Raw genomic sequence first — 25,172 nt, forward strand, 5'->3', positions numbered from 1 at the left:
GTTTACAAGTTAAAGCTTTTGGGTCGATTCAAACCCAGAATACTTCCCCTTTCTCACTTTAGCAGTCCTGCAAATATCAGTCACCTTAGAATTCCCTTTCATCAAGCCTCAGTCCCATAAGCTCTGTGGCACATGTGATAACTGCATAGCACTCTCCTACAAATAACTAGTTATGTAGGAGTTCTAATCCCAGTTCTGGCAAATGTGTGTAAGTGGGTATAAGTGTAGTTTAAAGTATTTTGTGGCATCTCTTACCCAGTACATAACCCATTGCCATACTTTCCAAAGACTGGCAATGTTCCTCACCTTAGAAGTACCTTTGGACAACCTTCACCCTATAAGCTCCGTGGCACTTGAGATAAATGTGTAACACTGGAGTAGCAATAAATCAATAGGTAGGGGTTCTAATCTCAGTCCGGGCAAGTGTGTGTGTGAGCAGTATCCTATCTGTGGGGGGATTGCTGTGTTTGTGTGAGAACCATATCCATTGGGGGGTGGCTTTTGCTACCTTTTGCTGTTGCCCACCCAGTACATGTCCCAGTGTCCACATTACAAGGCCCACAGTTGTCATCCACTGTAGAGGGACATGTAGACACTCTGCAGTCCTATAAGCATTGTGCCATATGCAATAACTATGTAACAGTATGGAATAGATAAGATAAGCTGCCCATCTAATCCTTGGATATCACTCCCCACTCAGGCATCATACACAAACACTCTCAGGTAGGCAGCCACACCTACATCAGTAGCTGGCCTGCAAATTGGCTCACAGATAGAACCCACAGTGTGAAAGAAGCGGAATCCATGTCAGACTGCCAAAAGTCATGAGTGGAGTCCCAGAGGTTGTGGACCTGTATTTCCTCATGTTTGGGATCCACACCTCTAAGGACCAGCCCAATACAAAGGCACCCTGGCTGACGATGTTTGCAGATAACTACAAAATTGGTGTTATTATTACCCCCTCATGTGAGGTTGACATCCTTCACAAAGGCTTCTCTGAGACCTATGACTGTTGTCAGAACCCTGGATATAAGCTCAATGCCAGATGATGTGCCGCCATCCTCTTTGGCTATGTCATGCCTTCCATAAATTAATACATTGATGGTAGTCCACTGAACACTGATGTTGGTATAATGGAACAGGGAACATAGGTGGACACTGAGCACAATGGTGACCCCCACAGTGCCACTGTCTTCCAAAAGTCCTTCTATGTGTCATGTCACCTGACTCAGGGTGTTGTATCCGGGAAGTAAAAGGATAGTGTTTCCCTGTACACTCCCCTCGGTAGGCCAATCAATGTGTGTTATGGCCCATTTGCCGTATACCCCACTGGACACCAACGACAACAGTAGAGGCTGCAAATGTACCTCACAAAAAGGATCTTAGGTACTACACACTTGCCCCATATGAACAGACTCCAACAATGGCAATGAATCTCTGTCTCATATTGGCTACTTAGGTGTGATCTCTGCCTGACATACACAGCCATGTCTTGCTAACCCTTTCAGGAATGCTACATCTGAGGAAACCAATCTGTCCACACAACATGCTCCAGATACCTCAACCCCATCCTCACAATCAACAGGACATGCTGGAGGGACAGGTTCCCAACCCAAAGACTGGCCACACTATGGGATAGATGACACACACATGTCAAGCCAAGCACATTACTGGCCCCCTTCAAGATAAATCAGGAGGAGTGGATGGGGAATAGAATACCCACCCTGAGAATCACTCCAGTGACTATACTCAGTAGTCACACTGGGGAGTATCGTCAGGTGGTATGATGCCAGTGTATTCTCATTGGCTACCCTTGTAAAGCCTCCATGGCTATTTGCCACGTACACACCTATGACTCTTTGAACCCATGGATCTCAATACTGTAAAATGTGTGTGTGTGCATTAGTGTGTCTAAAAGTGTTTGTGAGTGTGTAAACATGTGGGTGAAAGTAGTTGGTGGCCCATCTCACCCAGTACAACTATCACTGCCATACCTTACAAGTGCTGTAGATGTCATTCACTATATAGGTACCTTGGGACACTCCACAAACTATAAACTCTGCGGTGTGTGCAGTAACTGCATAACACTATAATACCAACAACCACATAGCTATGGGTTCTAATATGAGTCCTGCCAAATGTGTGTGTATTATTGTGTAAATGTGTAGGTTACAACATTTTCTGGCCTCCCTCACCCAGTACATCACCCATTGTCATAATTTGCAAGGCCTGGTGATGTCCCTCACCTTAGAAGTACCTTTGGAGAAGTGTCACCACATAACCTCAGTGGCGTATGTGATAAATGTGTAATAATGTGGTAATAATAAATAGATAAGTAGAAGTTCTACTCCCAGTCCTGGCCAATGTGTGTGGAAGAAGAGTATTTTCTGTGTGAACAACATCCACTGGATTGGCATGGATTCATATTTTATGCCATGGTACGCACAATACATATTCCTAAGTCTACTGTAGAAGGTCTGCTGCTCACATCAACTGTAGTGGTATCTGTAGACATTCATCAGCCCTATGTGCCCTGTGCAACAGTATGGAATAGTATGGTATGAATAACAAGATAGGTTGGTCTGCTAATGTCAGTACTGGCAAGTGTATGTGCGTGTGTGTGTGTGTGTGTGTGTGTGTGTGTGTGTGTGTGTGTGTGTGTGTGTGTGTGTGTGTGTGTGTGTGTGTGTGTGTGTGTGTGTGTGTGTACATGCATGTGCATTGGTGTGTATGGCAGTGGTTGTGAGTGTGTAGACTTGTATGCAACACTATTATGACTACTCTCACTCCCAGTAGAGCCACCATCGCCATACCCCACAAGGCCACATGATGTTATTGACCTTACAGGTACCTTGTAACAGTCATCACACTAGTAGTCCTGTGCCACCTGCAATAACTGCATAATACTGTGGTACCACAACTTGATGGGTAGGGGTTCCAAACACAACACTGGTAGCTGTGATCCTGTGCATGCATGTGTGTGTGTGTGTGTGTGTGTGTGTGTGTGTGTGTGTGTGTGTGTGTGTGTGTGTGTGTGTGTGTGTGTGTGTGTGTGTGTGTGTGTGTGTGTGTGTTTGTGTGTGTGAACAGTATTCTCTGTGTGTTTGGTCGACACAATATCCTCTGGGGTTGAGGGTGTTAGCAATCTGAGGTGTGTCCCACCTATAATACTCACCATTGTCCACTATACTAGAGCTAATGTCAACCACCATAGACTGGGATACAACCCCTCAGCCCTATAAGCTGTGAAGCACATGCAAGAACTGTTACACAGACCTGGGAAATGTGTACAGATACAACTGTACCCTGACAATGACATGGTCGATGTGTTACTACACTGCCATACCCCTTGTTGGTGATGTCTGCAGGGCCACATCCTGCTGACACACAGTCTCTCAGAACACAAACAGAGTACAGCATGTGAGAACACATTTGCTTAGTGTTACTAACACCAATAATGCATCATGGCTGAAAATGAAACACACACTCTGATATGTACCCATTACAAATGCCAGATGACAGCACCTTACATGAAATAGCTACACTCTACTAAAGTCACCCTATGCATCAGATCCATATAAGCATGTCCCTACATCGATGGTATGTATGGGATGGATGTGGCACAGGTATCATCAGATGCACAGGGTGCTGTGTGGGTTTGGCAGAAGCCTAGGCTGGGCCACATGGTTGACATCATGTGTGTGTGCTTGGGGAGTGTTCATTAAATGGGCAGTGCAGGGGTGGTGTGTGTGTGTATGTGTGTGTGTGTGTGTGTGTGTGTGTGTGTGTGTGTGTGTGTGTGTGTGTGTGTGTGTGTGTGTGTGGAGGTGACTTTTCTGATGGTGATGTGTGTGTGTTTGTATGCATTTTGGACAGCTGTGGGCCATACATGGCAGAGTGTACAGTTCACTGCCTCTGGCCACAGACATGGGATCTGGGCCTGCTGAGAGTATCACTGGCACCACCAGGGCCAAGTCCAGATGCAGTTCCACTCCCCACTAGTAACTGCTGCCTGCTGGATCGGTGTCCCTGTTGGGACCAGCCAGGATCATGTGCCCATGGCCTGCTGCATTGTGGTGTGGACAGCACACCCCCTTCAGTGGTGCTGGTTGTACTGCCAGCATGGGAATGTGATGGATGTGGCACAGGTATCATCAGATGCACAGGGTGCTGTGTGGGTATGGCAGAAGCCTAGGCTGGGCCACATGGTTGACATCATGTGTGTGTGCTTGGGGAGTGTTCATTAAATGGGCAGTGCAGGGGTGGTGTGTGTGTATGTGTATATGTGTGTGTGTGTGTGTGTGTGTGTGTGTGTGTGTGTGTGTGTGTGTGTGTGTGTGTGTGTGTGTGTGTGTGTGTGTGTGTGTGGAGGTGACTTTTCTGATGGTGATGTGTGTGTGTTTGTATGCATTTTGGACAGCTGTGGGCCATACATGGCAGAGTGTACAGTTCACTGCCTCTGGCCACAGACATGGGATCTGGGCCTGCTGAGAGTATCACTGGCACCACCAGGGCCAAGTCCAGATGCAGTTCCACTCCCCACTAGTAACTGCTGCCTGCTGGATCGGTGTCCCTGTTGGGACTAGCCAGGATCATGTGCCCATGGCCTGCTGCATTGTGGTGTGGACAGCACACCCCCTTCAGTGGTGCTGGTTGTACTGCCAGCATGGGAATGTGATGGTGCATGGACACATAGACCCCTCAAGTGATCATGGTGCTGACCTACAGCCACATGGCTGTTGGCCAGTGTCTACCAAATCCCTCAGGCACAGATATTCCACGGTCGAGGAGTGACAAGATCTCCCCCCGCCACCTATCCATGACACCAGTATGCTGACAGATGGCTGCAGTAAGTTCATATTGCCATGGACACAAGGGACATGCTCATCCACAACCCTGTGTATATGTCTGTTATTACAGTCATTACGTTCATTACATGCCTGGGCCCCGATGACAGCCTGAGAGATGCATCTAGTGACTGCTGCCATGGCACTTGCAACAGGGGCATGATGGGCTTCAATTCTCCTCTGAGCACCCCTGCCCACCTGCTTGTGTGATCCAGAACCCATCTCCTATCCACATTACTTTATGCATCCCCAGTTCTAACAAACCAAAATAAAACTGACCTGAACAAACTTTCCACTTGCTAAAAACAAAATTGCCAGGTTCACAACCAATGCCAAATCACACTCCCACCACTGCCAGTCCCTACATTCATTACACTGGCTTGAATTTCCTAATATATTATGCTACCACCAACTCAACCTAGCCCACCAAATACTATACTATCCTGACAAATCCCTGCCCTGACTGGTCTTTCAAACTTCTAAAATTGAAATAGACACTTAAATCCAGTAATAAAGCTCTGATCAATACAATCCCATGTAAAAACAGCTCTGGCAAATCTCTTTTCCCTAATGAAGTTGTTAAAACATGAAACACTTTGCCCTTTTACCTCAGATTACAGAACCGTACTTCCACTTTCAAAAACCTCCTTAAATCATACCTTTACACTAACCATTTTTGTAACTGCAAATCACCCCCTGAAGCCTCACCTTACTATAAGACTTTATCCCCTTATGCTTCTAGTGTTCACTGTTATTGTTCTCTACCAGTGCTCAATATACATACTGTACAAATTACTACTTGGTTAATGCCTTGCAATGCTGTGTTCTAACAATGATCATTGTTTATATCGTACATATTGTATCTACTAGGTACAGCGTGTTTCCTAATTGTTAATATAATTTTTCACTGTGTAACCAAAAGGTTGCTATTACTTTACTCTATGCACTGCATGGAGCTTTTCTCCCCTGGACTCTGCTGAAAATGGATACCAGTTGCCCAGTCAGATTATCCTGGTAAAAAAAAAGTTAAATAAATAAATAAATCTAAAGGCAAATTACAAAGGATAACTTTCAGAATTTGGTTCTGTTGTACCAGTAATGTGAAATGATATACTGTCATATATTGAGGATATGTAATCTACTTTTTGTTCTTCCTAATATATGTCTCCAACAAATGGTGTTAATAATCTCAAGTGAGTGTTGTTAATGCCTCAGTGTGATTGCTTAGATCTAGAGAGGCTGCTGTTTGTGTGAAGATAGTGATATTTAAGAAGCATATGCTCATGTGGCAAGACAACAGAAGAGGAAACATCACAAATATACATTTTAACTACTTGTTTCATGATGTTTACTTTATTTTATTTTATTTTACTCTCTCTTCATCCTTTGTGCTCAACTTGGTAGTGTGCACTGATGACTGGCGACAGTCCCTAGCAGTGAACAGCAGTCCAGTTTCTAAGGTAAAATCTGACAAATTTAATTTGGAATGTCATCAATAGTGCAATTGAGACTGGTGCTGTTGTGCTTTTATCCACACTGTGGACAGTACTGTTTGAGGAAATTCCACCTATCAGCTCGATCTGTGGTGCAAGGTGTAGGTGAAATGAGCATAAAGAAAGAGACCACAAATTGAAGGGTTAAAATCCAGTTTGTAGACATTTTTATGACTGGATTCAGAATACAAACTGACACTGAATGTTGTATATGAAGTAATTAGGCTATAGTGTGTGATAAACGAAAGAAATCTTACCAGTAGTACTCCATGAGAATTGATGTTACAAAGGCCTTGAATCAGTAATAGCAATATATGCTATGGATGTTGTAACATATAACATTTTGTAATGTGTGATAATAAAAAAGCATGCTTTTGGTAATGTGAATATATGTGTCATATATGCCTGAGAACTTATCCATATCTCACAAGTATGTATAATGACAGTAATTCAATATATTGTAAACTTTGATGTCATGAGTATTTATATGACATCCTGTCATTCTTTCTGTGTCCCCTTTCAGAACAACTGATATTATACAAAATCCTAACGATGTGTAACCTAAATGCTACTTGTGGTGTGGCAAGCATATATTAAAATGATGAATTTGTCATGCAAATGCTATAACTGCTGTGCTCCTTGCTACATAATTCATTAAATGCGTTACCCTGCAATACAATGTGATTTTTATAATGTCATTTGCATTTGCTGTCTGCTCAGTAGTACTCAAACACAATTCATAGTAAAAAAAAATAAAAAATGTAATTTGGGCTTCTTTCTGTAGCACACACAAGCTTGGTACTGGTGCATGGACATCAGCACTCTGGGTAATAGTAAGTGAGGACAGCTGATGCAGGGTTGAATCTAGTCTATATATAATTTTACAGAGTAGGTGTGAATACATACTGATACACATTTCATTATATGATTGGGTTGTTGTTTGGAACTCAGCTATTCTAGGCATGGCTAACAACATGTGAACTATTTTCTGTGCCTTTTTCCATTATTTGGCATTACCTAAGGTTCTGAAAATGTGTACTAGACATTAATGTTCTGATGTGGCAAGATGTGAGAGGGTTGAATGTTTACTGTAATCCATCTCTTCCTCTGGTCATTGCTAGATATAACCTTTGATTGCTTTAATTTACTTTAAATTTTTTTCTGTTATTGATTTTTTTTATAATGCTGTTTGCAGCTGCACTTTGCTCAGCAGTGCACAAACATGGTTTATGACCAAAGGAAAAAATGGAAAATTTAGGAAAAAGAAAATGCAAACAAACAAGCCTGCCTCTGGTGCATGGCCATCAGCACTCCAGCTAGTACTCAGTGAAGAAAAGATACCTGTCAGGTAACTTTCTCTGTGGCAAATAGAGTAAGGGAAATGAGTTTAGAGGAAAAAGACAGGTGATGCAGGATTCAAGCCCATTTCATAGAAATTTTTACAGGGGGATCAGAAACACATTTGTCACAACATTTTGATTAGGAATCTAACAATAAATGCAAATGAGTATCATAACTATGTTTACTGTAACAAATGTATCATTAATGCTTGCATTATGTTAATGTGGCAATGATGATACTTAATTTGGAATGTACTTACATAAGTATGATGTGCACAATAGTTTTGTTATAAATATTATGAGTTATTAGATATCAAAAGCATGTGTGTAAGACAGTATGCCTTATGAACTATGTATGTAACATAACCCCCCATATATTTCTCAGGTTATGCAACTGCATGCATCTAAAATGTATATGTAAACACAAATACTGCCTTTTTCATAGAAATGCAGTTCCATGACTATGTAAAGGCACACACATACAGGAAACTCCATTTTTAAATTAGTATACATCTAATTACCATATTAAAAAGTAAGCTCACCTGTGACACTGACAGTTTATAAGCAAAGTTTAACACTTTACCCTTTTTCTCATGGGTTCCATTCACAGCTGGTACTATTCAATCTTACTAGTGTGTAAGTCTCAACAGCCCAATATGTCACACGTCACACCATTTTTCCTCCAACCAGCAATGATTATGACAAATACCATAAAGCATTTAAAGTTTAACATTAGAGCATATGTCAATAGGCTGAGCATTACACATGGACAAATCTCGCTGCCATAATATGGCCATATCTCACTGCCATATATTGCACATTCCATTCTTTTACATGTAATGAACACCAATCAATACCAATGTGTTTAACAAGTCATTGCTGTGTCTTCAATTGCACAAATATGTCTGGAAAGGCTATGTATTTTGTGCACTAGCTATTACATGTGAGATCTGAATTGGGTGCCAATTCAGACACATATTTCTAGTGTGACCTCTGCAGACGTGGCTGGAGAAGTTGGGGATGGTGTTCCATTTACAGCACAAAGGTGGGGTGTTGAGGAGTTCAGGATTTTTGTGGCACTCCTTGTCAAGTGCTACAGAGGGATTATATCAGATATTAGTATAAGGCTGAGGCTTGGAGTAGGTTGACCAAGGCTGTCTCAAGTGCAGCTGGCATTCTACACACTGGGAAGCAATGTCTTCGCCACTACAGTGAGATGAAGATGTGCAAGTGAGACCTCCTGAGCCAATGAGAGGATGAATCTAAGACTGCAAACACCAACCCTCAGCTGTGTAATTATACAACCCATTATCAGTCTATGATATAGCATTGATTAGTCATATATATTTTTTTCTTTTCTATACTGTACAGCTGCATAAGGGATAGCAGAAAAATGTGAAGTGCATAAGTAGAAACTAACTTGCTTCAGAGAGGCATGGGGTAGGTATGTATCAGCTCTGAATGCAAGACAAAGAAGCATTTTCAGTCCATCACTGTATATAATCTTGAGCAGACATGCCTTAACTTCTATATCAAGCATGCATGCCTACTCCAATGTCTCTTAAGTACTGCATCAGGCAATGAGTGCATCAGCTTAATTGTGTGTGGTTTCAATACCCAGAAACAGACATTCGATTTTTTATAGGACAATATTTATAAGATCTTACCTACAATACTGCATGACATTGCCAATTCAATTTTTTCAAATGCAGTTATTAACTTTAGAAGCATATATCTGATATGGCATAATTAAATACATAGTTCTATTTGTCCTATGATGCCCTTCTGATTGATTGATTTTTATGACACATTTATGCCTTCCCATCATATCTGGATGTGGCAAAGGTGCACATATTTATTTCTTATATTGGTTTATACACTGAAACAATAAAAATAATGAGACATGCCATTAATATAAGCCTCGATTTTTCTCTTTTTTTTTTTTGTTCTGTCCACCATTTCTCTCTTTTTTGAATACATTGATAGTGAAAACAAAATTACCTTCATCACAGGGAGCTAGACCCACCACTACCTTCAGCTCACAATACCATCAGAGGTGACTGCAGCAGCAGACACCCAGCACATCTGAGTTACAACCTGTCAGCATTGCCTCCACAACACCTGTCCTACCTGTTCTGCCTGCATCAAGTAGCTCTGCCCCAGATGATGGTGCAGTGCTACACTCTAGGAGCAGCACTAGTGGAGGTGGTGATGTTGTCACCCATCAGAAGCTGACAAGACTGGTGGCGGGTATAATAGAGCAGGGCCTCATTGCTCAAATTAGCATCCTGCATCATATTGCCAAAACAATGCCACATCCTTGACTGACCCAGGCAACTGACATAGGAAACAGTAATGACCCTCTCATTCCTAAGCATATTCCCTCATATTCCCTCACATTACTCTCTCTCTCTCTTAGTCTAAAAAAATGACACTTGTCCCACAAAAAATACAAAAACCTACACATAGCTCTCAAATTTCCTGTGTGTCATCTTAACACACTTGATTTGGCCCAATTGACTATACACAATTATTCTGTTGTTGACATCCATCCCTGGGGTGTTGACTCTCAAGATGATGACATTCTGTGCACAATTCTACATGAATCAGTGAATAGCTATGGTGCTCTCCCTCTACCATCCTACAAATTCCTGTGTTCTTTCCCCTGTATCCTACCATGTGCTTGCCCCACTTTTTCACCACTGTCCTATCAACCCATTTTCACACATTTCATCTGATCCCAAATAGAATCACACACAGCACATAGCTCATCAAAAAGCCTTCAGTTTTGGTCCTCAGCATTTGTGCGCAGATTGGCATTGTGCACCAATGCAGAGTGACAGTAAATGCAGTCTCAATTCTTATGCATCACCCACACTAGTCTGGTTACTTTAATGCAAATGTGCTTAAATCCACTGCACTATATGTATAGGTTCATAGGTTCATACTAGGCTATCTGCCCTAGGGCATTTATAAGCCTAGCCAGAGTGTGTTTGGCTTTTGCCACCCATTTTAAATTAATTTTGCTATGCCCTTTTTCGAGGTTAGTATACTGTGCCTCTGTCTAACAGTGACACAGAAGTGATACCCGGGGTAAACCTACGATCTCCCATCCACTCAAGATTCCTCTTGAAGAGAGTCAATGAGGGACTCTGCCTAACCTGGACTACAGAGTAAAGGAACTATGAAACAGTTACTCAAACAGTTCTTAGGCTGCTAGATGTAAGAACTAGAAGTTCCTGTGTGGTCTTTTGAAATAATTCCCCTGTCTATAGAGTGATTTTTTTATAGTGTCAAGGATTTGATTACAACTGTATGTCAAATTATTTAATGTAATTTTATATTCCTACCATATGTTTAACTCCAAATGTCTGTATTTATCTCCAGTTACAACATTTCATTAACATAGCATTTGGATAGTGCAGCAAGAAAGCATTAGGAAAAAAAACATTCCATCCCCAACAGGGAGGCTTATTAAACCACCCTTATCCTGCTCATGTTAATGTTGTTTCTACTCTCCTACCCTTCTTGCTCCCTATAGCAAGCACTTTATTGCACAGGAATGACAGATTAATAAGACAAAACAGCTAAGAGTAACACACCATAAAGATGGTTCCTAAATGTCCCGTAAATAAAACTCTTGGTATTTCTCACTCTGTCTGTCTCTTTTCAATCCTTCTGTTTCAGTAAGTTTTCACTATCCTTCAATTGCGTGATTTAAACTGCATGAATTAGTAGTTCCTTTGTGACATGCCGAGATCATGCTTAGATCTATAGACTGATTTTTGCATACTTTCAAGGGCTCTGATGCCTGCATTCTCTCTTACATCATTGTTTTATGACTGTCCCTTAAAACTAGTAAAAATTAAGGATGTGAAGTAACATTTTTTGTGTGTTGTGTTGACACAATTCACACATCTGTAAAATGCTTTAGGCATAATGTCAAGTGTTTAAATCCAGAAATATGTGAAAGACATATTTAGCGTTTTATTTATATTATTGTTTTGTTTGTAAGTACTATCTTCCTATCTTATTAACTCACTGGCATCTAATGCCAAGAAAGTCATTGTTTCACTGTATTCAGCATTCATCAAACCTGTTATTGAGTACAATGTACCCTTTGGTATGTAAGCAAAAAAACAACTGCAGGACGAACCTCCTTGGTAACCACGAAGACCACGGCTGGAAAAACAAACTGGAACCAACGTTTCTTTTGTTTAACAGTTTTATTGTATTCTCCAAAAGTCACAAAGAAATGGATCAAAGAAGTGAATCAAGTGCTTTTGCCCGGGCACTCCCAGGCTTTATCAAGATACTTATGCTGAACAATTCATTTTCTTTTATACATACACCTTGATTGATTAATTATTTAATTAAAACCATTTTTATTAAGGATGTTCTAAAATGTGTGTATGCTTAAAGCTATCTCCTTTCATAAAATGACTCATGAATAAAGCATAAAAAGTGTAATATGGTGTAAATTTACGTATTTTAAATACTTGAATGATGTTAATGCAACTTATAAAGGACTTCATAAATTTAGTTAATTAGTCTTGTATTCTTGTAGTAAAATAAACTTTAAAATGGAAATTTTAGGGTACTGTGCAGAACTAGCTTAAAAAGAAAACGTTCCGTTGTAAACTTCGTAGTGAAAATAAAACTGTTATACAGTTGCACCATCTTAACTTGCGTTATGGAACACTAGTATTTTACGGACTTGTACTTAAAAATTCCTATTAATAAGCAAAGTTATCTTCTTGTTATTAAAACGGAAAACATATATAAACATTTATAAACATTCTCTTGTCTAATATGCTCTTGCATAATATGTAAATAAATACAATAAATAGATACAGAAATACTTCGTTTGCTTATAAAAAGTATCTCCTAGTTGATTGATCGACGAACATGTAAAACCTCACTATTACAGATATATGAGTCCACAAATAAATAAATAAATAAATAAATAAATAAATACATACTTTGTTTCAACATCTACAATTCTTCATTGAATCATTAAGGGAATCTAGTGTGATATTGTTATAGATATTATCTTAAAAATCATTGCCTAGCTAAAATGTGACTAATGTTAAGATGAATTAAAGTGTGTATAAATGTTACTACTATAGATATTAAACTTAATATAAATTTGAAAACATATCCATTTTTGTAGTTGAAATTCGTTTAATTTTTAGATGTGTTATTTAATTCTTACTATTGAATTTCTAATGCGTTTAAAATGAATTTAAAAACTCCTATGTAAAAAATGTAATTTAAAACCCGATTTAAGAATTAATTTTTGTATTAAATTTATTTGTTGTTTTTATTCTCCTGTTGTATGTTTGTTTGTTATAATTTGGCTCTTCTCTGCTTAAGAACACTGCTTATACTCACATGTTCATTCAACCCTGGTGTTTTTGATGAGTGTAATTTGATTTGCCATACTAATTCCTTATATTCTAGGGATGTTTCCCAGTCACCCCCTCTAATATCATTTTTAACTTGTTCTAGAACCAAGAATTTTAAAGCCATTTCTTTACATGATAATGAATGTTTGTAGAATGCATTTGTTTCTTTCTTACTTTTGATTTCATATAGATGTTCATATACCCTCCTCTTCAAAGTTCTTTCTGTTTTTCCCACATAAAAACACAAGCAATGATGGCATATTCCTAGATATACTAGGCCCTTTGTGGTGCAATTATGATGGCCTGAAGAGTATAGACCAATATTTCTAGATTTTAAATATAATCCTGTATCATTAAGCATGTAGGGGCATTGCTTGCAGGCATTGCATTTGTAAGTGCCTCTCATTAGTTTTTTGTTGTTTGTGTTGTTAGCCATTTCTCCTTCAAACAGATCTTTGAGATTACTGTTTCTCTTCCTAATAAAATTTGGCAAAGTTGGAATTAGTTTGTTGATCTCTGTGTTGTTGGATAACACAGGCCAGTATTTGGTAATAATGGCCTCTATGTCCACGCTATTGCTATTAAAGGTATATGCAAATGCCTGATCTCTGTGGTCTTTGTTTTCTGTAGTTTTTTTGTTGCCTGTAATATTCGTTAGTTCCTTACCAAGTAAAGGTGAATATTGGTCTTTTCTTTTTATCCAAATTTCATTGACCAATGTGTTAAACAAATTAATAGGGTAATTTTTCTCAAGAAATAATGTTTTTAGGTATTCTACCTCAGCTTAGAACAAACTGTCAGTATTACAAATTCTCGAGGCTCTAATCAATTGGCCTTTTATGATACTCTTTTTTTGAAAGAAGGGGTGACCGCTATCAAAGTGTAAAAACATATTTGAATATGTACTTTTTCTGTGGATACTGGATTCGAACCTATTTGATTCAATGTTCTTCATTAAATTGATATCTAAGTAATGTAAATAATCAGGGTTGATTTCATATGTAAATTTTAAAAAGTTGGTGGATGCATTAATGTGGTCCATAAAACACATAAATTCATCATAGGTACCTTTCCATAAAATGCAAATGTCGTCCAAAAATCTTTTATAGTGGACTATATATTTGGCCCAATCTGATGGAAAGATATGTTCCAATTCCCAAAAGTGTAACACCAAATTTGCGTATGCCGAAGCACAAGGTGTTCCCGTGGCAACTCCCTTATTTTGCTTGTATAGCTCTCCATTGAAAATTATAAAATTATTATTCAAAATGGTGTCCATAAATTCTACTAACAAATTTATGGTGTTGCCACTAAAGGTTGTGAATTTTAACAGCATGTTGCTAAACCATTTAAGCCCTATTGTGTGTGGGATGCTGGGAAATAAATCGATGATGTCAATAGTAATCATAAATTGTGTCTCTGAAAAGAATTCCTTTTTTATTCCATTTAAAAATTCCCATGAATCTTTACACAAACATTTTATTGATGTAACGCAACTTTTGGTCAAAATATCAATATATTTACCCAATGGCTCTGTTATGCCTTTTGCACCTGCTACAATAGGTCTAAATTTTAAGGGTTGCAAGCCCTTGTGAACTTTAGGTATGCCAAAAATGATAGGCGTCAATGGTTTTTGTACTGAAAGGTAATTAAATAATTGTTCATTTATTGCCCCTTGTAGGAGGTGGTCCTCTAAGTTGTATTTAATTTTAGCATAGGCGATATTCCTTTCATTTAATGATACCTGTGTATATTGCTCTGTGTCATGTAACAGGTTGTAAATGTAAGCTTCATATACCTGCTGGTACATGAGTACCACCCCACCCCCTTTATCAGTTTTCATCACCCTTATTTTTTCTTTTTTTAAAAATGTCAACAGTTTGTTAAGTTCTTCTGGAAAATTCCTGAGTTCATTGTGTTTGCTTTGCTTGTTAAGGTCTCTGAATTCATTCTCCACTAGATCTTCATATATTTTCAGGGAAGGGTGTAGTGGGGGGTTAAATGTGCTCTTTCTTTGAAGCCCATGTTGTTTGTTTTGTGTGGCACCAAAATGGATGTTCAGATTCAGTTGTCGCATGAATAATTTTAAATCTATAATGGTTTTAGTAATGTTCATGGAAGAGTTAGGTACAAAGTGTAATCCTTTCGTGAATAAAGTAAAGTATGTTTCATTGATTTCTACTTCTGTGAAGTTGTAAATAGAGTAATTGTCATGTTTAACAATTGTATGTGTGTGAATGGTTATCTTGCTCACTGATTTCTGTTACTTCTAAGACCAAAGGATTGTTAATTGTTATCTCCTGAATCTGTTCCACATTTGTGCTGACTGATTTGTTTCCCGATTCATTTGTCTTCCTGGGACCTGATGAAAAACCTGTTTGTTTGCATAATTACTTTTCTGTGCCAATCTTTCACTCCTTCTAGGGGCCTCTACCCAATTGTTGGCTTTGTTGTCATTACCCTCATTGTTATTAAATCCCTCTTGGTAGTTTGGTTTAGTTGACACATTTCTACCTTTTTTAATGAAGCAGTATGCTGTACCATTTTTATAGTCTTCTAAGTCTCTTTCAAGTTTCCTGATTTTTCTCATTACTATTCTATTACAATGGTCATCTACTTCCCTAAATGAATTCTCATAGTCACGTTTTACACTGCTAAAATTCATGTTATTCACAATTGTTTCGTTGAGTTTGTTAATTTCATTTAACAGAGATGTAGCTTTTCATTCATAATCATTTACCATCAATTTTAACATTTCAATTCCTGTATTGTTAAACAAAACTGAAATTTCATTAAATAGTTTGGTACCAGGCTGAGCATTATTGGGTAATTTGTTGAAACGTAGACCCTTTGGAATACGTTCAACCCTTATACATTCAGTTAAATATTCTATTTCAAGTTGGGCCATTCTGTATGCATACAGCTTATTATTGAGTTCTGTAACTAACTGTTCAATGTGGACATTATGGTTGTTGTTATTATGTTGCACAGTACCTTGAGCAAACGTAAAATGTTTGCTAGTCCATTTTTTTTTTTAAAGAAAATGAATTGTTCAGCATAAGTATCTTGATAAAGCCTGGGAGTGCCCGGGTGAAAGCGCTTGATTCACTTCTTTGATCCATTTCTTTGTGACTTTTGGAGAATACAATAAAACCGTTAAACAAAAGAAACGTTGGTTCCAGTTTGTTTTTCCAGCCGTGGTCTTCGTGGTTACCCTTTGGTATGTACTTAACCAGGCATACCAAACAAATGGAACACCCACAGAGGCTTTTCACTAAAACAATAAAGGGCATAAGTAATATGCCCTATGCAGACCACCTCAAGGCTCTATCCCTGTATTCTGTCTCCTACAGGCTTTTGAGGGGAGATCTATGCCTGGCAAACAGGGCATTGTCAAACCCCATACTCTGATGGACCTCCTATATCTCCACAAAACAAACAGTATCAGAATTACCTGTTCTAAAGAATTAAACCTTGCCTGTGATATAAATAGGACCTGCTGGAGAGATATGTATGTATCCCAGGGGCTACCCCTCTATGGAACAGGCTACCCATCCATGTGAAGCAGAGTTCCTCCCAAACCCAATTCAAGTGCAACTTGGACAACTGGATGGGAAACTGGAAATTCATCCCTGGTTTGGCACCTATGTCTCTAATGTAAACAGGTAACCTGTAAATGGTTCATCTCCCAGGCCCATGCGTACACTTATCAAGGGTATCAGAACTTGTCAGAGATTTGGGATGCATGGCTAGGCTTAAAAAAGTCCTTGTGGTCATTAGCCTAGTAAATACCTATGAACCTATGAACTATTACCCTGCTTATGTCTTAACCACGTTTTTACTTTTCAGCCCCCCCCCATTGGAAACATTTGATTTTGTATAGTATGACACATTACTTATCAGGAAACACATAAAAGTAACACACCACTAAAATGGTTAAAAATGGCCCAGAAAAATATAGCATTCTTTGTTTGTATCCCTTTTTCCATGTATCTGTCATTTCACACTTCGCTATCATCACTTTTTACTGTTTCATATTTATTATCCTACTAGATGAGATGTGCACATTATGGGATTTTACAGTTGTCATGAGCACAGTGAAGGCTGAGACATACAGTCTCCTTTGTTTCAATCTGTTGTCAGATTTGAACTTTATGAAGTAGGCATTCCTATGCAATGTGGTTAGATAATACTCAGGTCTTTACATTATTTTTGTAATGATGCAAATGTTAGAATACAGATGTATACCAAAAATTATTGAATGTTTTCTATGACTTTTTCGTGTGTAAGTATTGGCTATGTATTTTATTAACACACCATTATCCTACTGCTGTATTAATCTGCTTGCTCCCTGTTGGAAACACTGTCTTGTATAAATCCCACAGTGCTTGCAATTCATACTATGTTCTTTAGATTGTGAAACTAGTTAGGTAGGTGTTTAAAATCTGACAGTGGTGATCTTGTTTTTCTTTGGTTCTGGTGTCAGGTAAGTAAAACTTCAATGACAGATGTTCTGTGCCCACTTCCACTCAGGAGAAAACTTTAACTTTGGACACAGCTCCCTCTGCACTTTATTACACTTTTAACACAAACATCTCTGCAGCTGATGAGTTCACCCTGTCTGAAATGCACTCTCCCCGTAAGAGTCAGACTTCTCCTGTGTTAGTTGTGTAAATAGGTAGGTGGTTCAAATCTGACACTGGTGAACTTTCTTGTGTGTGTGAGTGTGTGTGTGTGTGTATGTGTGTGTGTGTGTGTGTGTGTGTGTGTGTGTGTGTGTGTGTGTGTGTGTGTGTGTGCACGCGTGTGTGTGTGTGTGTGTGTGTGTGTGTGTGTGTGTGTGTGTGTGTGTGTGTGTGTGTGTGTGTGTGTGTGTGTGTGGTTCGAGTGTGAAAAGGAAACTTCAACTTTAGACACAGTTCCATCTGCACTTTATCCCACATTTAACACAAACATCTTCTCTGTAACATGCTTATAAGGTCATCTTGTCTTAAGTGCACGCTCTACCCTTAAGAGAGACTTTTCCTGTGGTGCTTTTGATTCATACTGTGTTCTGTAGATTGTGTAAGTGTGGTGCAAGTCTGACAGTGGTGATCCTGTGTGTGTGGCATAAATGACAGGTACTTATAACTTACTCAACAGACATGCTGTATCTACTTCCAATCAGTGGAAGTATTTTAACTTGGTGAGAACTCCCTTATCATCTTATCACACATTTACCACAAACATCTTCTCTGCAACACACCATTGAGTTCATCCTTTTATAAGTGTACCATCTCCACAGAGGTTCCTTACCAGGAGAATCCAGGACCTCAAACATCTACCCTACACAGATAGGCTAACAATCCTGTCCCTCTACTCAGTTTCATACAGACTCCTTAGGGGTGACCTCTGTCTGGCATACAAAGCAATCTCAGACCCTGCCTTGATGGGACTGCTGCATATCCGCAAGTCAAGCTCCACTGAAGTAACCCACACACGAGACCACAACCTGGTCTGTGACATCAATAGGACTTATTGGTGGGACAGATTTGTGTCCCAGAGACTCCTCCATCTGTGGAATAGACTCCCTCTCCACATCAAGCAGAGTACCTCATTATAACCACACACAAGGCAAGGTTGGAGCTGTAGTTCACCAACAGTTTATTGCACCACAAAATAAAAAAACATAAGCACTTTCGTTATATAAACTTAACTGTTTAACTGTTTTTATATTTTTATACATTGTTGCTTTAATTCATTAATTGGTGTTTGTCATGTGACAATACAAGTCATATATATGTGCCCATTTGAATGTTGGCTTTTATCTGATGAAGTTATGTATTTTATATAATGAAAGCGCTTATGTTTTTTTCATTTTGTGGTCCAATAAACTGTTGGTGAACTACAGCTCCAACCTTGCCTTGTATGTGGTAAAAACATTTGTGCTTTTCTGTGGAATAGAGTACCTCATTATCCCTTTTTAAGCGTAACCTGGATAACTGGATGGGAAACAGAAAATACACCCCTGGGATTCCACCTGTGTCCCTGCAGGACAGGGGCTTTGGGTTCTGACTTGTCTAAACATGGGCTAAACTCTTGGCTATTCCTATAAGGGCCTCAGGGCCAATAGCCTAGTAACTTCCTATGAGCCAATGATCTCACTATAAATGACAGACTTCTCCTGGTGCATGTTGCCAACACTGTGTTCTGTAACTCAGTAGGTAAGAGGTCCGATCCTTGCAGGGGTAAACTTGTTTGTCTGGCTTAAATGGCAAGTACATATAACTTCCATACCAGGAATGCTGCAGGTACTTCCCCTCAGGAGAAGCATTTAAACTGAGAGAGAACTCCCTCATCCCTTTATCCCAATTTTTACCACAAACATCTCTGCAGTACACTGATGAAATCATTATTTTATAAGTGTACTCTCACTTTAAAACTCAGACTTCTGCTGTGACATTTGTGGTTAATACTGTCTTCTCTAGTTTCTGCAAATATAAAGGTAGATGGCTTGAATTCAACATTGCTTAAATAGTGACATTGTGTGTATAGTCATGCACAGTTAGCTTTGTAACAAAATCACTTCCACTTAGGAGACATATTTTCCCCTGCAGAGGGCTACCCTTTAAATTTCTAGGATCTTTAGGTTTTGGAAACACTATAATTACATCATGCTTTCAAAAATGAACTAGCTCAAAGGTGTAATATGACATCATGTGGCACTGGCTGCTCATGCTGTTCTTTATAAACTGTGTAACTAAACAGGTGGTTTGAATCCATCAATGACCACCTCCTGTAAGTATGTGTTTGCCTGTTGTGCTATGTAGAGAAGGCTTCCAATATGTGTATCTGTGAAGTGGTATCATGTTTTTTCAACAACCTTCTTTTCTTTTTAGCAGAAACATAACCCTATTAAACAATGGTGAGGTCCTGCATTCAAGAGTGCACTGTCACAATTGGAAACCAACATCACCTATGGGAGTAAGATTCCGGTAATGTTTGGCACCTTGTGATATTAGGTAATCAGTGCAAATGCAGCTATTACTCCTTAGACTCAGTTGTGTCAGTGTGACTATAAATGTACATGTAGATAATAATGTTGTCACCCAGCTATATGCTGTGTACCTGTATATCTGGGGATTCCTCTTTTGAAGAACTTCTGTTGATTTTTAACAGAGAAATGCTTTATTTGATACTGACAATGCTATTTGATGACATCTGGCTTTCCTAACTGAGTTACTGGGCCTTCAACTGTGGCATGAGGAAATGAGACAATGTTCTGTATGTTGTTGCCTTAGTAAGGCACATGCTTGAATCTGAGATTATCTACACATTATACATGACTGCCATTCTACAATCACAGCAATGACTGCATTATGCACCACATGTGTTTATGTATACCTAACAGCAGGCAATGCTGCATGACAAATAGACATATAGCAACAGTACATACATATATACATACTCAGCACGGACTCCACGTGGGCCAGCAGAGTAATCCAGGCTACAGAGAGCTGAATAAGCGACTTTTCTTGATACTAAGTATATTTTCTGTTGCTTTCCACATCTGAATACCTAGCAACTGTATTTCGCCTGCCTTTCTGTTACATTGAAACTGTTTTGCACTTGGAATCCTTGTTTGTTACTTTTTGACTGTATTTGTAGCAATTCTTCTGTGTAAGCTATAATAGCTGATTTATAGCATTTATAAGTGTTTGCTGTACCTGTTTCTGCCTATTTTTAAAAAGAAAAAAAAACGAAAAAAATATATCTCTTGTTTTTCCCGCTTTACTGAGGTAGTTTAGTCCAGTTTCAGAGTTGCTGACTCCTGGGCTTTGGTTGTAGTTCCTGTGTACTGTTTCCTTGCCTTATTTGGGGGAGAGGAAGTTACCTTGCTTACCAGTGGGAGTGGGAAACATTGAGCTGCCTTTTGTCCAGTTTTGTGAGGCTTCAGCCGGTAACTGGTAGTTTATTGGTCGTTTTGGGCCAGTTTCTAGCTTTTTCCAGCCCCCTGGTATAAAACGCGCTAAATGCGCGTTTTCCAGCTTGTACCTACTCAGCACGGACTCCACGTGGGCCAGCAGAGTAATCCAGGCTACAGAGAGCTGAATAAGCGACTTTTCTTGATACTAAGTATATTTTCTGTTGCTTTCCACATCTGAATACCTAGCGACTGTATTTCGCCTGCCTTTCTGTTACATTGAAACTGTTTTTACTGCATTTAACTTAATATTGCACTTGGAATCCTTGTTTGTTACTTTTTGACTGTATTTGTAGCAATTCTTCTGTGTAAGCTATAATAGCTGATTTATAGCATTTATAAGTGTTTGCTGTACCTGTTTCTGCCTATTTTTAAAAAGAAAAAAAAACGAAAAAAATATCTCTTGTTTTTCCCGCTTTACTGAGGTAGTTTAGTCCAGTTTCAGAGTTGCTGACTCCTGGGCTTTGGTTGTAGTTCCTGTGTACTGTTTCCTTGCCTTATTTGGGGGGAGGAAGTTACCTTGCTTACCAGTGGGAGTGGGAAGCATTGAGCTGCCTTTTGTCCAGTTTTGTGAGGCTTCAGCCGGTAACTGGTAGTTTATTGGTCGTTTTGGGCCAGTTTCTAGCTTTTTCCAGCCCCCTGGTATAAAACGCGCTAAACGCGCGTTAGCACGATTTAGCGCGGAGTTGCAAACGTTGCACACTAGGGCAGCGGCGGTTAGCTAAGTTTAAACTATTCAGGCTATCTAAAGTCCACTCTCCAAATTTTCCCTTAAAACTACCTTCCTCAAGCTATACTACTGATCTAATAGGCGTATCCTATAACTACAAAATTCATCTCTACTTGACTCCAAGTAGACTATTCTCTATCTGTAAAGCCTAGCACTTACTACTACAGTACTTATCACCTTGTTAGCACTCTTGTTGGAGACAGTACCCCCAAAAAAACCTAACCTCATTTCTCGGTCACCCACATCCCCTGAAATCTTTTTAAGTTTTTTTGTCTATTCATTCTAGTATGACGTGGGAACAGTTGCTAGTGTCCTCTCCTGGTCAGCTGGTGAACCTGGGAATATTGAGGCAATGTTACAATTGCCTCATGTACACAGACAACCCTCTCCTCCTCCCACCAAACACAAATACATGCGAGAGATGCACTTATACGGTCAAACTGGAGGCTGAGCTCTCTCAACATAGGACTAGCAAGACTAGACAGGAGGAGAAGGTAACCACACACATTACATACCCAGTCACACATAGTACCATCACAACTTCAAATCATACACATAATCACACAAAGACATACTCGGAGGCTCTGACCAAAAATCTACCAAAACAGCAGAGGCCACCAAAGCAGACACCCAAACAACTACCACCTCAGAACACAACACCTGCAACACATAGACCACATAGTCAGAGTGTCAAACAGTCACAGCCCTCAAGGACAAACACAATGCCAAACATACTCGTCATTGGTGACTCAATAGTCAGACACACTGACGTCCCGCTCACCAGATTGAACAAGGAGAAGGTCACAGTAAGCTGCCTGTCGGGTGCTAGAATCCGCCACATAACGCAAGCACTCAGGTCTCTCAACAGCAGGTACAAGTATGACTCAGTCATTGTCCACGCTGGTGTAAACGACCTGAGACGTACCTCCTTGGACTACATGAAAAGAGACATTGAGGAACTCTCTGATTATGTAGCCCAGGCAGGTATGACCCTGACATTGAGCAGTATCCTACCTTCACCAAAAATGATGCCACAATACAGAGATAAGATGATCAGCTTTAACAATTGGCTTAAATTCTAGTGTCATTCAAAGGGGATCCAATGTCTGTCTGCCTGGGATGACATGCTGGACAAGCCGCGCTGCTTCGCAAGGGATGGCTTGCACCTGTCACCCCTGGGATTCCGGATATTGGCAAAGGCTATTGCCACCCCCATAGTGCCTTTTTTAGGCAAGGCTCAAATTCTAAACCTACCACCCTAGAACTCAATAATGGAAAAAAACTAAAGGTAATGCTGCTCAATGCCAGAAGTCTCAATCTCAAAATGCACACACTCGAGGCCCTTCTCAGTATGGAGAACATCGATGTCTGTGCTGTGACAGAAACCTGGTTCAAGGCTCCTGAGAGCACCCCAGCACTATCAGGTTTTACCTCATATCATGCGTTCCGGCCCCAAAATTCGGACAATACCAAGAAAGGAGGGGGGGTGTCCATATTCATCAAGGACACCCACACCTCAAGATTGGTGGCAACGCACAATGCATCGGAGACCATCCAGGTGCAATTAACCATAGGCAAGACTGCTCTGCAATTTGTAGCATGTTACAGGCCACCCTCGCAAACCCAGGAACCTCACATGGCTTTCCTGAAAACACTGGAGGGGATAAATGTATCTCCGAACACCATTATACTAGGTGACTTCAATTACCCAAATATAGACTGGGAACACTACTCAAGCCCAAACACTCTGGCCCAAAAGTTCCTGGAATTCATAAACTCAAATGCCATGGAACAACTAGTCACCATCCCCACAAGAGGAGACAACATACTTGATCTCATCATCATGAACATGGGAGCACAATGTTCAACACCTGAAGTATACCCTCACTGGTGAGATCAGATCACAAGCTAATCTTCCTGCAGGTCCTCATCCCTCCCCCACCTGAAACAAAAAACCACAGTAAAGAACTTCTCAAAAGCTGACTTCACACTTCTAAAGACTAGTGTGGTCTCCTTTAAGGCCCCGAGCCTGCGGTAAACACTCAAGCCGCTGAATCACTTACAAATGCCTTCTACCAGCACCTGCAGGACTGCATGGATCAGGCAATCCCAAACAAAACAAAGACTCTTTGTACCAAAGGCAGGCGTCCAGTCTGGTGGACCCCAGCCATAAACAAACTCTACAACAAAAGGAGGAAGCTACTACAAGATAGAGCTAAATCCTTAAGAGGTAAGACACCTTTGATCATTATAAGTAAAAAGCTAAGAGCTCTCATAAAATCATCCAAAGCAAATTTTGAGAAAAAAATAGCTAAGAACTCAAAAGACAATCATAAGGCCTTCTTTAGCTATGTTAGAAACCTGGGAGGAAGCTCCCAGATATGCTCAGAATTAGTTCAAAACGATGTGAAGATTACTGATCCTACAGACATTGCCAACATACTGGCTGACAGGTTCAGTGCAAACTTCACCCCCCCCCCCAAAAGGAGATATATCTATACCAAATGATAGTAGCCCCCAAACATCTCTAATGCCCAGGTGAAAACTGCTCTCTCCAAGGCAAAAAACACTGCATCCATGGGACCTGATGGTGTCCCCGGATGTGTACTCCACGAACTCAACGAGGAATTAAACCCACAGTTAGGACAGCTGTTTAATCTCAGTCTCACCTCTGGATACGTACCCAGGGAGTGGCGCACAGCGACTGTGGTCCCACTTCACAAAGGCGGTGCCTCCACCGACCCTGGAAATTACCGTCCCATTAGCTTGACAAGCCTTATCTGCAAAGCCATGGAAAGGATCATAATGGATCTCATAAATAAAGACACAGGGAATTTGCAGACTCTGGATCAAACCCAGTTTGGCTTTGTCAAAGGCAGATCATGCCTTCTAAACTTGGTTGACTTTTTTGAAACGGTCACCAAGGCCATTGATGAGGGTAAGGCAGTTCATACAGCCTACCTGGACCTAGCAAAGGCCTTCGATACAATACCCCACTCGGGTATCATTGAAAAACTCATCAGCCTAAAGGTAAACCCATACGTCACAAGATGGGTTGCAAACTGGCTGAGTGACAGAACCCACAGGGTCAGAGTTCCTGGCGCCATGTCAGACTCAATGCCTGTCACAAGTGGTGTCCCACAGGGCTCAGTCCTGGGCCCACTCTTGTTCGGCATCTACTTCTCAAGTACAAGCAAACACAGGAGGGTTATGGCTGACCAAGTTTGCAGATGACTGCAAACTGGGCGCCATAGTCGAAAACACATCTGACACAGATATCCTTCAGAAGGGCCTCACAGAAATGGATAACTGGTGCCAGAGCCATGGCCTAAAGTTAAATGCCAAAAAATGCATAGTCATACCCTTCGGGAAAATCAAGGTTACCCCTAGC

Source organism: Protopterus annectens, chromosome 3.part1 (genome assembly GCF_019279795.1).
Source record: "Protopterus annectens isolate FY-2018-M chromosome 3.part1, PAN1.0, whole genome shotgun sequence".
NCBI classification, from domain to species: domain Eukaryota; kingdom Metazoa; phylum Chordata; order Ceratodontiformes; family Protopteridae; genus Protopterus; species Protopterus annectens.